Source organism: Gracilinanus agilis, chromosome 2 (genome assembly GCF_016433145.1).
Source record: "Gracilinanus agilis isolate LMUSP501 chromosome 2, AgileGrace, whole genome shotgun sequence".
Lineage (NCBI taxonomy): Eukaryota > Metazoa > Chordata > Mammalia > Didelphimorphia > Didelphidae > Gracilinanus > Gracilinanus agilis.
Window position 1 is genome coordinate 61,868,483 of NC_058131.1, and position 13,666 is coordinate 61,882,148.

The following is a 13,666-nucleotide window of genomic DNA, read 5'->3' on the forward strand; positions in this document are numbered from 1 at the left end:
TCTGTGGGTGGTACAGCACATGAAATTCTTGCCTATAAGTAGGCAAGAATATATTTGTGCTAAAACTGAATCTGTAAAATGTGTTCCCCTATCTAAATCAATTCTTGCTGGTAAACCAAATCAAGGTATAATTTCTTTTAATAATATTTTGGATACAAATGCTGTCATGGCTTTTGCTGTTAGAAGTGCTTCCAGTCATCTGATTAGCTGGTCTACTATAACTAAACAAAATGTGTAATGTCCAGCTTTTGGCATTGCCATAAAGTTCATTTGTAGATGTCCAAACGGTGTGTGTAAACTAAAAGACATCCCCAAACACTTTTCCTCAAAAGATATATTGATTATATGTTTGGCAAGTTGCACAAGCTACACAGACTTTTGAGGCAATGTTTGTTATACCAGGGGCTACCCATACTTTTTTTTTAATCAAATCTACAATGTCTTATGTTCATTTGTTGATAAAAAGTTCTAGTATTATTTTTTTTATACTTTCTGATACCACCCATACACCATTAATTTGTTTAGCCTTAAAATTCTGTTTCTATTTTGTAACCTTTTTCTCATTATATGTAAGGGACAAATCTGCTTCATTTATAACTGTCAGTTTTAAAATCAATTTAGGGTCTTCTATAGCAGCGAGTTTTGCAGCAACATCTGCTTGGTGGTTTCCTCTTGAAACTGGGTCAGTTCCATCTGTATGGGCAGAGCAATATACTATAACCAGAGTTTCAGGTAGTTGGAGAGCTGAAAGAACTTCATTGATAATTTTTGCATTAGTGATCATTTTGCCAACTGATATTAAGAAACCTCTTTGTAGCCAAAGAGTACCCACAGTATGACATATTCCAAAGGCATATTTTGAATCTTCATAGACTGTTGCTTTTTTGTCTCTTGCTATTAAACAGGCTTGTTTCAATGTTATTAATTCTTCACCTTGTGCACTTATATTTGATGGAAGCAAAGCTGACCACAGGGTTGCTTATTCTGTGACTACAGCTGCTCCAGTATAACATAAACCATCTTTCAAAAAGAAAGAACCATCTATAAACAAAACTAGATCTGCATTTTCTAAAGGAGTGTCTAGGAGATTTTCATGAGGTTTTTCTGCCATAGTCATTAACAATTCACAACTATGCAATGGTTCTCCTGGTAAATCTATAAGCAATATAGCAGGATAGAGTGCTGTATAGCCTTTTAAAGTGATATTTTCATTGTCTAATAAAGTTATTTCATATCTTGTAGGCCTTTGGTCTGAGAATGCCTGTGTTCTATGTCTTAGCAATAATGCTTCTACTTCATGAGGACACATTATTATTAGTGGGCATCCCAACACTAAATCTGCTGATTTTGTTATTAGCAGAGCTGTTACAGCTACACCTCTGAGGCATGGTGGTGCTCCAGAAGCTATTAAGTCTAATTGAGCTGAATAATATACAATTGGATGTTGAAAAAGTCCTAAAGCTTGTGTTAAAATACCTGAGGCTACTCCTCTTTGTTCATATACATGCAGAATGAATGGGTTTTTTTGTAAGCTGGGATGCCTAGAGCAGGGGCAGATAGGATAGCCTGTTTTAATTTAGTAAACTCTGCTAGGTGTTCTGCATCCAACCTAAGTCATTCAGTGACTACATCCTTTGTCAGTGTTATAAGGGCTTTTATGATTTCCCCATAGCAAGGAATCCATTGCCTGCAAAATCCAGTTGTTCCCAAAATTGATCTCAAATGTCTTTTAGTGGATGGGACACTTAATTTTTGGATATCTTCAATATGCTTAGGAGAAATGAAACAGGCACCTTCAGCTAAACAAATCCTAAATACTCCACTTTGGGGAGACACTACTGAACCTTTGATTTTGAGATTTTTTTGTCCTCTTTTATATAACTCCAACAGGAGATGTTTGCTATCTTCTTGGCATGCTTCAGCATTTGGCAAGGCCAAGAGCAATCATCCATAAAATGTATTAAACAGCATTCCTTAAATTCAATATTTGCCAAATCTTGGGTCAAAATTTGGGAAAATAAATTTGGATTTTCTATGTAACCCTGAGATAGATGGCATCAGGTATATTGAGATCCTTTTCATGTGAATGCAAATATGTTTTGGGAATCTTCATGGATGGGTATTGAAAAAAAGGCAGAACATAGATCTATTACTATGAAATATTTTGCAGTATTAGGAATAGAGGAAATAATAGTTGATGGACTTGGAACCACAGGATATCTTTTGATAACATGATTATTAATATCCCTTAAATCTTGGACAAATCAATACACAGGTTTTCCATTTTTGTCTAATTTCGGGTTTTTAATAGGCAAAATAGGTGTATTGTACTCTGATTTGCAGGGAATTATTATTTTCTGTTTGATTAAGGAATTTATCACTGGAGTAATTCCTTCAATTACTTCTTTTGATAATTTATATTGAAGAATAGACAGAGGTAGACCACCTCTCATTCTAATTTGAACCAGAATAGCTGATTTCAGAAGGCCTACATCAGCAGAAGATGTAGCTGAGAGAGATTTGGGTATATCTGTTGGTATTTTAAAGGCTGGAGTCTTATCCACCTCCTGATTATCTAAAAAGAGTACTGGGAACAAATTTAGAGATTCTTCAGGTATTTCTAATGTAATATCACCATCATGAGTACATATTATCATGGCTCATAATTCACACAACAGATCTCTCCCCAGTAAATTCATAGGGGAGTTAAGCATTAGGAGAAATGAATGCTCCACAGATAAAGGTTCCAGAGATACCATTCTTGGTGAAAGCTGTGATAATGAGATTAAACCTATCCTGCCCATTTTTAGATTTAATCACTAAAAGCATAAACAATACCACTTAATTCTCTAGTGGGGAAAGGCCTGTAACCCATGTGTGCAAGAGTGGGTAACAAATCAGAATTGACTTCCTGACCCCTGTGCAGTCCTAAGCAAAGCTTTTGTTGTGATTGGACACATAAACTAGAAGGAAGGCACGGGAAGTGACACAAAAGAACTTTTAAAAGGGAATGACAGTTTCCTGTGAGTTAGTTCTTGTTTGTTTCTTGGAGCCAGAGTTCGAGTTGGAGATGCTGCTTTCTGGACCTGAGACCTTGGTAAGACTGTTCTTAAATCTCTTCCTTTGTGCTACTGCATGGTGAAGGTAAAGACTGAATCTCTCTAGATTTTTCTTAAGGAACTCTTCTTGCAAGAGAGGCTTCATGAGCTAAGCTTTTGCTTCATTCATCCCTTGGCCCTTGGCTCAAGGCTGAGCCTTCTCTGACTGAGGACTAATTAGCCCTACCTGGGTTGAGTCAGGGCTTGGAGAAAATTACTTAGTGTATTAAGCTAGACCTCTTACTACCCTCTTCTCATCTCTCTACTTCTACTCTCTCCTATATTTTACAAATAAATTACTAAAAATCATTTTTAGAATTGATATTTATTCAATTCTTGGCAACCACCCCTTTAAATATTTAATCCAACCAAAACCCTAATTTTCCCCTTTACAAAGCTTTTGGACTTCCAAAGGTGTTCCAGATGCCTCCACCACATTAATAGAGCCAATAGTATTACAATTAGGATTGGGTGTACTCATTAGCACAGATCTTGATGCCCCAGTATCTAGGAGAGAATCATATAATGTATTCTCTACTTTCAGTGTCACATGTGGTTTAGTACTATCTTGGGGAGAATAGACTAGGATGACTGGTAAAATTGTATCTGTGTCTGGAAAATCAAATGTTTCAATCTTTGATTCCAGAGTCCTTTCTCCCCTGGCAAACTTTCATAAAGGTTCATGTGCACCTCTCTGAGATTCTTCTTGTTGAGGAGTATCTACATTTTGGCTATTGCATGGATTTGCCCTGTTTTAGATATATTGTAACATATCATTTGCCTCATTTTGGTTATTGGTTTTATCATTCCCATAATTTCCATAATTATTATTTCAGAAATTATTTCTGTTGTTATTATTATTTTTAAATAGTTGTTGTTCCTAGAATAGTTAATTCCTAAATTTTCCACCATTATTTCTAAAATTATTGAATATTTGATTCTAGCATCTGCAATTTATCATTGGGTGTCCCCTTTTTCTGCATAAGTAACACACTGGTCTTTGATTTGTATATTCTTGTACAGGAGTCAGAGCTACCCCATAATATGTATCTCTTCTTTCAAGTTTTCCCTTTAATACTTTTGTTGTCTCCTTTCTTAATGCATCCACTAAATCACTTTCATCATCATCTTTCCTCTCATGTCCATTATACACATATACTACCACTCTCCTTAATTCATCAAAGTCCATATTTATCCAGTTAGGACAACTGGTTTTGAAATAGTCCTTGACCACTCTGCAACAATTTTTTACAAACTGCCTTCTCAATTGTCTAATATTCCTTTCTCTGGTCAAATCTAGTCTCTCTCTATATATTTTACTGATTCGGTTTTATCACAAATATACTTATGTTTAGGAATAACACCAAAGTTTCATGTACCATACCACCCCCCAGAGCTCAGGACAAGTCAAAAGAATGAACAGAGAATTGAAGACCATTATTGGAAAACTATGTACTGAAACTCACTTGAAATGGCCTGATACTCTACCTTTAGCTTTATTCTACCTTTGAAACAGGCCAAGGGGAAATCTACACATTTTGCCATTTAAGATGCTGTTTGTTCATCCACCAACTCATGCTAAGCCATTTAACCCTGTATATACATCACTGTTAGGAGGAGATACTACTATTGCCACATATATGTGAGATCTGCAAACCAAAACACGAGAACTTCAGGAATCAGGAGCTGTGGTGAAAGCTGGACCTATAGACTTTTCTCTACATGATTTCAATCCAGGAGATATAGTGTATGTAAAGAACTTCTAACACACTGAAGCAACTCAGCCGGCCTGGGAAGGTCCATTCCAAGTACTTTTAACAACCCTAGCAGAGATCAAAATAGGAGAAAAGACATTGTGGATCCATTGCTCTCATGTGAAAAGAGTACCTTCCATAGGGAATGAGTGATTGCATACATCAAGACTACAGAAACAACTGGACACTATTTTCAATTGCATTGAACTCCTAAACTTATATTTTGCTTTTCAATAAAAGGTTTCATTTTCTTGTACTTAAAGGTTTGATTTTGAAATAGAATGAGTAATACTAAGTAGGTAAATGTATAATTTATGCTTTGTTATAGGATTTAGGATTTCTGTTTAAAAATTATTATTATTAATATAATTTTATAGGATTAATAGAAAACGCTAAAATAACTGAATGACACGTAAATGATAAAGTGTAACAAAGTGTTATAAGTGTTGGTCAATACCCACCTCAGGGGGGTTATTATATTTATATAATGTTCTTGCATGTTTTTTTTTTACATAGTAAACTGTAAGGTGAATTTGGATTAATATCTTTAATTATTTCTGTAGAGAATAGTCAGAATTGTGCTGTTCTGTAACTGTATTTGTAATTGTATATAATTTGAGACTTGCATGTTACAAGATTTGACTTTCTTTCTTTCTTTCTCTCTTTACTTCTCCCTGTTACTAATTTAGAGGTAAGATAGTTTTGTTTGAAAGATACATTGGGGAGGCTGGTCTCCCAAAAGATCTCAGGGGAGATATGTTAAAGGTATTTTCTTAATCTCTCCCTCTGTCTCTTTAAGAGGCAGGAAAGAGAGCAGAAGGATTTCTAAGTAGAAGAGGACTGACAAGCTTCTGTGAGAGTTAGCCAGAGCTGAAGATTCCATTACCTAGGAAACAAGATATATAAGGAAGGATTCAGTTGGCAGTTGGAGTCTGGACCTGGAGGGAGCAAGAGGTCTGTCTGGGTCTCTCAGTCAAGAGCTACACTACTGGCAGTTTTTACTACTGACAGTTGGGATAGAGAAATAGATTTAAGGATGTTGTAGGTGATGAATGTTTATTGATTAGAATAGTGTTATAAAGAAAAGGAGGGGGTCCTAGGTAGATATAGATATCTAGTGTTGTGGATGTGTCTCTCTCTGTATTCTCCCTAGGTGCAGATGATGGGAGAACACCAACCCCAATTACCCTTGCTAGTTGTTATAATTTCCCCTTTTAATAACAGTTGCCCAGGGAAGACCTTGAAAGGTTAGGTGGATGGGTAACCCTTTTAGGTCCAATCTGGAGGTGGATAAATTAATAATATAGGGCTCTGATTAGCCTTGGATCATGTCTGGTATCTGGCTGCATTTGCTCCCTCCCAAAGGGTCATGATATAAAGACCACTCAGGAAGGTGGTCTTTAAACTTATTAAACACTCTTTATCTATAATCTATAATCGGGAAAGGATAATCAAGATAAGGATTGGGGACCCTGTCAATCTAATATCTATAACCAGTTAACCTTTAGGACTGGAGGCTATTGATTTAGTTGAAGCTGGAGCTTTGTTCTTCACAACCCCTCTGGCCTAGCTTGGCCACTGCCAAGCCAGTGAATAATGACTGCTGTTGATACAGCTGTGTTGATGATGTTATTCTCTCAGCTTTCTCACTATTGGTGTTTCCTGACACACTACCTCTCACAGCCTTCAGGAAATATTCAGATCCTACCAACCCTTTTCTTCTTTAGACCTCCCAGCCTCCCTTTACCATCCAGGGACCCAGAGACTTAAAGAGCTAGGAAGATTCAGAGACCTAAAGACCTAAGGGACCAAAACCCAAAAGACCAAAGACCAAAGATCCCTTCCAGGTGACTGTTAGGGTTATTTATACCCCCAGGCCAATCGACTTTTGCCCCTGGCTCATGGCATCTGGGAACATTCCATCTCTTCCAACTGCCTCCCTTGTCAATCAAGGTGACACCAACATTCCCAGGATATGAACTGTAAGTAGTTTAGTGAATAAATTTCTAGGTAGGGATAGTGTAGGTAGTTTAGGCCTGCTATGCCCAGAACCTGTCCTCGAAGACAGTTAGAGTAGGGTTTTTTAGAAATTTTAGTTAGGATTAGGAATTTAGGTATAATCATAAGGTATTAGAGTAATAATCTCACTTTCCTCCTTTCTATTTTCTATCTGTACTTCTCAAATTAAACTGTTTTATCAAACTGCTCTCCTCACTTTTGTCAAACTCCTACAAATTAACCCTTACAGTGGGCAATGAGTTACAGCGAATAAAAAGAAAATTGTCCAGGCAGCTATGTGGCTCAGTGGATAAAGAGTCACACTTGGAGACAGGCAGTCCTGGGTTCAAATTTGACCTCAGACACTTCCTATCTCTGTGACTCTGAGCAAGTTACTTAAACCCAATTGCCTAGCTCTTGATGCTCTTCTGCCTTGGAACCAATATCTATTCTAAGAAAAAGGTAAGGGGTTTAAAAAAAAGCATTGTTCCAAATGTTTATTGAGGCATTTTTCAGACATGAGTATCTAGTATCTATTAAAAATGTTGTTTTTATGACTTTATGCATCAGTGTTATATCTAGGTGTACAACAGTTTGGTCTTCTATCTGACCAAAAACCGGTCTAGTTCCAGTATAATTTATTGAAGTTTTATTTTATTTTCTCTTTTTAAATATTGTTTTCCAAAATACATGTAATAACTATTTTATAACATAAGTTTTTTTAAATTATAAAATCCAAATTATCTTCCTCCTTTCCCTCCCCCCTCTAGGAGATGGTAAGCAATTTAATCTGGGTTATTTATGTATGATCATGAAAAAGATATTTCCATATTGATCATTATTGTGAGAGATTACTCATATAAAGTCAAAATAAAAACATAAAGTGAAAAATAGTATGCTTTGATTTGCATTCTATCTCCAACAGCTCTTTCTCTGGAGGTAGATAGCATTCTTTGTCATAATTCCTTAAGAATTGTAATGGACCATTGTATTGCTCAGAATAAATAAGTCTATCACAGTTGTGGTAAAGGCAGCCCCTTGAAGTAACTATATAGGAACAAGGAGTATTCCTTCTGGGCAGTGAACAGGAGATAAAAAGACAACCTGGGCAAGAAAGAATAGCTTCTACTTTTGGGCCCCTACATGGTATAGTGAATTATGTTGGACTAAGAAGTCAAGAATTCCCGAATTTGATTTTGTAGTGACAAAGAATTGGAAGCTAAAGGGATGTCCATCCATTGGGAATTGTTGAACAAATTGTGATGGAATACTATTGTGCTATAAGGAATGATGAACAGGACGATTTCAGAAAAAACTGGGAAGACCTACATGAACAGTTGAAGAGTAAAATAAGCAGAAGCAGGAGAACATTATACACAGTAACAAATGTGGAACGATCAAATGTGATAGAGTTTGCTACTAACAGCAATACAGGATAATTCTGAGGATTTGTGAAATAGAATGCTTTCCATTTCCAAAGAAAGAACTGTTAGAATAGAAATGCAGATGAAAACATATGACTTATCACTTGTTTATTTGGGTGAATGTTTTGGGGTTTTGGTTTCATAAGATTATTTGCTTACAAAAATGAATAATATAGAAATGTTTTATGAGATAATACACATATAACCCAGATTTAATTGCTTGTCAGCTCCAGGAAGGGGGAGGGAAGAAGAGAGGGAGACAGTATGGATCATATAACTTTGGAAAACTTGTGTATAAATTTGTTATAAAAATTTTTTTAAATAAAGAATTCCTGAGTTTGAATCATCTCCAAAGACACTAGTTTTGTGTTCTTGGAAAGTCATTTCACTTTTCTCAGGTTCAGTTTCCTCATCAGTAAAGTGAGGATAAGAATAACACATATCTCACAGGGTTGTTGTGAGGATCAGATGAGTTATGGTATGCAAAGCACTTAACTCTATAGTGGGCAGTATATAAGTGCTAGCTATTATTATTATGTTAGACACCAAGAAACAAAGCCACAGTGGTCCCAATCTATCATTATCCAGAGCTATCATTCTTCCCCCATCCCATCTTCCTTCTGTTCAGCCTCTACCTACATCTAGATCTTTGTTGGGGCAAATTACTCTTACTGACAAACAATTTATCCTGAACAACTAATCTGTACTATAAATGCAGATCTCAAAATATACTAGGGAACTTCAACAGTAAATTATACTAGCGGCAGGTAGGTGGTTCAGTAGATAGAGATCCAGATCCTGGGTTCAAATGTGGCCTCAGACACTTCTTTAGTAGCATGACCCTGGGCAAAACACTTAACCTCAATTGCCTAGCCCTTACTGCTTCTCTGCCTTAGAACCAATACTTAATATGGATTTTAAGACAAAGGGGAAGGATTTAAAAAAAAACAACACAATCCTGGAACCAAGCCCTTATTGGGTCAAATATACCAACAGACAAACTGTTGAAAATCTAGACATAACCTTGATGCATTATTTTTAGTAGATGTTGCCATACCAGATACTCATAATCTCCAAGCAATATGGAATTAAACATAACACCCCTCCAAGCCACTTGGCTCTGGAGAGTGATTGATCACTACTGTGTTCAAGACTCTTAGGGAAATCCAGAGGGTCTGGGTTTCAAGTATTATTGATCAAGAGTCACCACTGGTATATTTCTCATCAGTATTGTCATATTCAAACTCTAGGAGTTGTGAGTCTTACCTTGATTGACAGGTGAAGACAGTTGGAGACATCGGAATTGTAAGAATGAAATTTGGGAGATGCTATCTTTAAGTATATATATGTATTTTCTATGGACACGTGGAAATTATCAAACTACATTTCCCGTGGTCCAACGGGTTTCAGGTTATGGTTCTTTGGGCATGGGGATGCCTACGTCTCCACGCAGAGAACAGTTTAAATCTCCTGGGTTAGGGAGAAGTCGCCCTCTCGGCCAGCAGACTCAGGAAGAGACGGGAGGTAATAATGGCTGGGGCGGCAGTTTTGAATTCTTACAAGCATGTAGTCTAATGTAGTATACAGAATTGGGGGATATAGTTTTTTCTAGCTTTGGCTGAGTTCCAAAATCAGTTGGGCTCTTAGAATCTTGAGGAGAGAGGGAGTTGACTGGATCTTCCGTGGAGGGAGGAAGTCAATGAGCGAGCTCTTAGATTATCTAGCTTCAATATTGAAATTTAGCCTAGCATTAATATATTTACTTAAGAAATTATTATTTTAGATAGACCCTTTATATCTTCCTTTCCTAATACCACCCTGCCTTCCCTCCCTTACCTTAGTGGCTGTGGAGTTTATAAGGAGAGAAATTAGAGAGGAGTTAAATCTGTGAAGAGTTATCTAATTGACAGCATTATTTATAATTTAATCAAATCATTATTTATTCCCTTTAGATAGCATTTTGTAAAACTGAGTAAGGCAGGTCCTTGCTCAGAGTCCATCTTTATTTCCCTTTCCCCATCTGAGGTTCCTGAGATAACTAATAGGGCTTTCCTTTAATCCACCTTCCTAACAACATCCTTCAAACAAATAAATCCTTTTGTGTTTCAATAGTCCTATTTAGTGTAATTTGTCTGTTAGTTATCAAGAGGAAAGAAAAGGAAAGAGACAACATACTCTGGGCTTAGAGGGTAGCTGAGGCATCCATCTTGAAGGAAGGTGTTACTTCAAAATAGGTCCCTTCCTGTGAAATTAACTAAAGCCTGTTTGTTAATTTCAGTCTAGTCTATTTCCCTCAGCTTGTGTTTGAGTCTAAGTCCCAGTCTGAAAGCTTGCTGTGTTAGTCTGTTTAGTTTAACTTCTTTCTCCCAAGAAGATCTCTGTTTCCCTTATGTGTTATACTCCTGACTTCAGTCCTATTATACCCTGAATCTCCTTTAATCCCAGCCTACCTGTAGCCTAATTTATCCACTTACCAAGTCTCCAATCATCCTCCTTTCAATTCCCTTATCCCAAACACCTTTCCTCATATTACCCTCATAACACTAATGACTTTATCTATCAGCATGGCTTTAATTAAAATACTAATTTATATATTTATACCAGCCTTTATTATTTTTTATCTTTATAGAATGTTCCCAGATGCCACAAGGACAAGAGAAAAGGCAGTTGGCCAGAGGATATAAATACCCTGACAGCCATTTGACAAGGGTCCTTTGGCTTTAACCCTTGGTCTGGAACCCTTGGCCTTGGACAAGGATCTCTGATCTTGGAGCATTGACTTGTGGATCTCTGACCATGGGTCCTCTGATTCTCTCTGAATTCCCCCTAGATATTTAGACTTCTGAACCATCATTAGATATTTAGGTATCCAGGCCTGGGTAGGAACCGGGAAGAGGGAAGGAGAAGAAGCAGAGGGAGGTAAGGGAGGTATTTCCTGAAGGCTGTAGGACTGACATAACAACCAGCAATAAGAAGCCGAGAGGGATCATCGATATCTGTATCAGTCAAGCAGATTGCTTTCTCTGGTTTGGCTGTGGCCAAGCTGAGCCAGAGGAGGTGAAGAACAAGAGCTCCAGCATTACTGAAATAGCCTACAGTCCTGAGGGATTAGTGATCATAGCCATTAGTAACAGGGTCTCCTATCCCCAATCCATTCCTGATTATTCCTCTCCCTTATTAACATCTATAGGTAAAGTTTATTAAGTACCTTCCTGAGTAGTTATTACATCACAACTCTTGAGGAGGGAGCAACGCAGTCAGATGAAAAAGTTATCCAAGGCTAATAGAGCCCAATATTAATAATCAATCCAACTCCAGATGGGACCTGAAAGGGTTACCTATCCACCTGACCTTTAGGGATCCTGCCTGGGTGCTGTTATCAAGAAGGGGCAGTTATTATAACATCTAGCTGAGTGACAGGACTCGGGTGTCCCTGCACCAGCTATCAAGGGAATCCAAGGCACAGCTTCCCTGATTAATATACCCTATAATAACTATAATAGTAGACAAAGATAATTTCTTCATAACAATATCAAACAGTCAATAAACATTTAATGAGCACCTGCTGTATACCAGGCACTCTGCTAAGCACTGAGGTTACCAAAAAATAGCAAAAAACAATCCCTTTCTTTTGAGGATCTCACAGTCTAGTGAAGGAGACAACATGCAAACTATGCAAAAACAAGCTACATTCAAGATCAGTTGGAAATAATCAAGAGAAGGAAGGTACTATATTTACAGGAAATCAGGAAAGACTGTAGAAGGTGAATTTTTTAGCTAGAACTGGAAGAAAGCTAGGCAAGTCAGGAGGCAGAGATGAAGAGGGAAAATATTCCTGGCATGTCCTTGGGTGCCACATGAAAAACTATTTTCTAACACACCAACAACACAAAAAGGTCAAGAACAAGTGCTATCAAGTGGACCTTTCTTTAGGGAGACAGTTTAAACCCATTGCAGTTCTTCCTAACCTTAACTACATGATTATCTCTCCTAAATAAAACAAGTATGGCTCTCAAATTAAAGAGGGAAATGGAACTGAAGGCTCTTAAAGATTTTATGATAGATAACATCAAGTTATCTGGCTCTAACAAGAAACATGTTGGACAGCTCCTTTATTTCATGGAATCTTTCTCTGATGACATTTACTTTTAGATTGTGAAAGCTTTGAGGGCAGGGACTGCTTTGTCAATCTGAAAAACAACACAGATCCACCAAAGCAGTAACAAAAGAACACATCTTTAATCAGAACAAGGGAGATAATGTTCTTCTGGCCACCACACAGAGTCATACACACAACACAGAGGTAAGCTCTGGGACTCTGGGATCACTGTCTCTCAGGAAAAAAAAAAGTCCAGAATGGGAATTTCCATCAAACTAAAGAACTTAGGGTCATAGATATACATTAGGGAGTATAGGAAAGGAAGGACTGATTGATGTACTTGGAGGCCAGGGAAAGAGGAATCTAGCCAGAGACTAGAATACTTGGGAGCAGTCTAGACACAATAAGACAAAAAAGGGTACTTAATATTTTATTATATTTTCTAATCCTATTTAGGGTGATCTTTGGCTACTTGAAGGTTTATTGTTCAGTCTAGAACAAACCTACTACTCCTATCCACTGTTATCCAAGAGTGCTGGAGAGTCTCATTAAAAAAAAAAAGTTGTCAGTCTTTTGTCTCATTTTGTATCAACAGTGGTTAGCACAATGTCTGGTACATAGTAGACACAAATGTTTATAGCTTCACATAAAAATGTCACTTAGAATCTCTAAATGGCCTGGGGAGGGACTACACCTCTTTGTATAGTTCTCACCCTCTAAACTGGATTTAGCATATTAAATTAAAGAAAATTGTTTCTGGCAGACTTTTGCCTAAAACCAAGGATAGTATAAAATATTTTTTTTCTCTCATATATATCCAAGAAAGGTCTTGAAAGCTCCTCCAAGGACAATAAACACACAAACTCAACTAATAATATGTTAACCAAAAAAGTATCCAACAGGGGCAGCTGGGTAGCTCAGTGGATTGAGAGTCAGGCCTAGAGACGGGAGGTCCTAGGTTCAAATCCGGCCTCAGACACTTCCCAGCTGTGTGACCCTGGGCAAGTCACTTGACCCCCATTGCCCACCCTTACCAATCTTCCACCTATGAGACAATACACAGAAGCTAAGGGTTTAAAATTAAAAAAAAACAAACAAACAAAAAAGTATCCAACAAGTGGTTGAGTTATGGTGACTTGTTTGTAGAAAGGGAGAGACAGATGATAGCAATTCAAGATTGGGTAACCAACACTAACAATTACAGGAAGAGTATGGTCCTGAAAGGACCAGAATTTAGTAATCCATTAGGGATCTAGCTAGCAGTTAGAGAGACCACTGGATTTGAAATCAGGA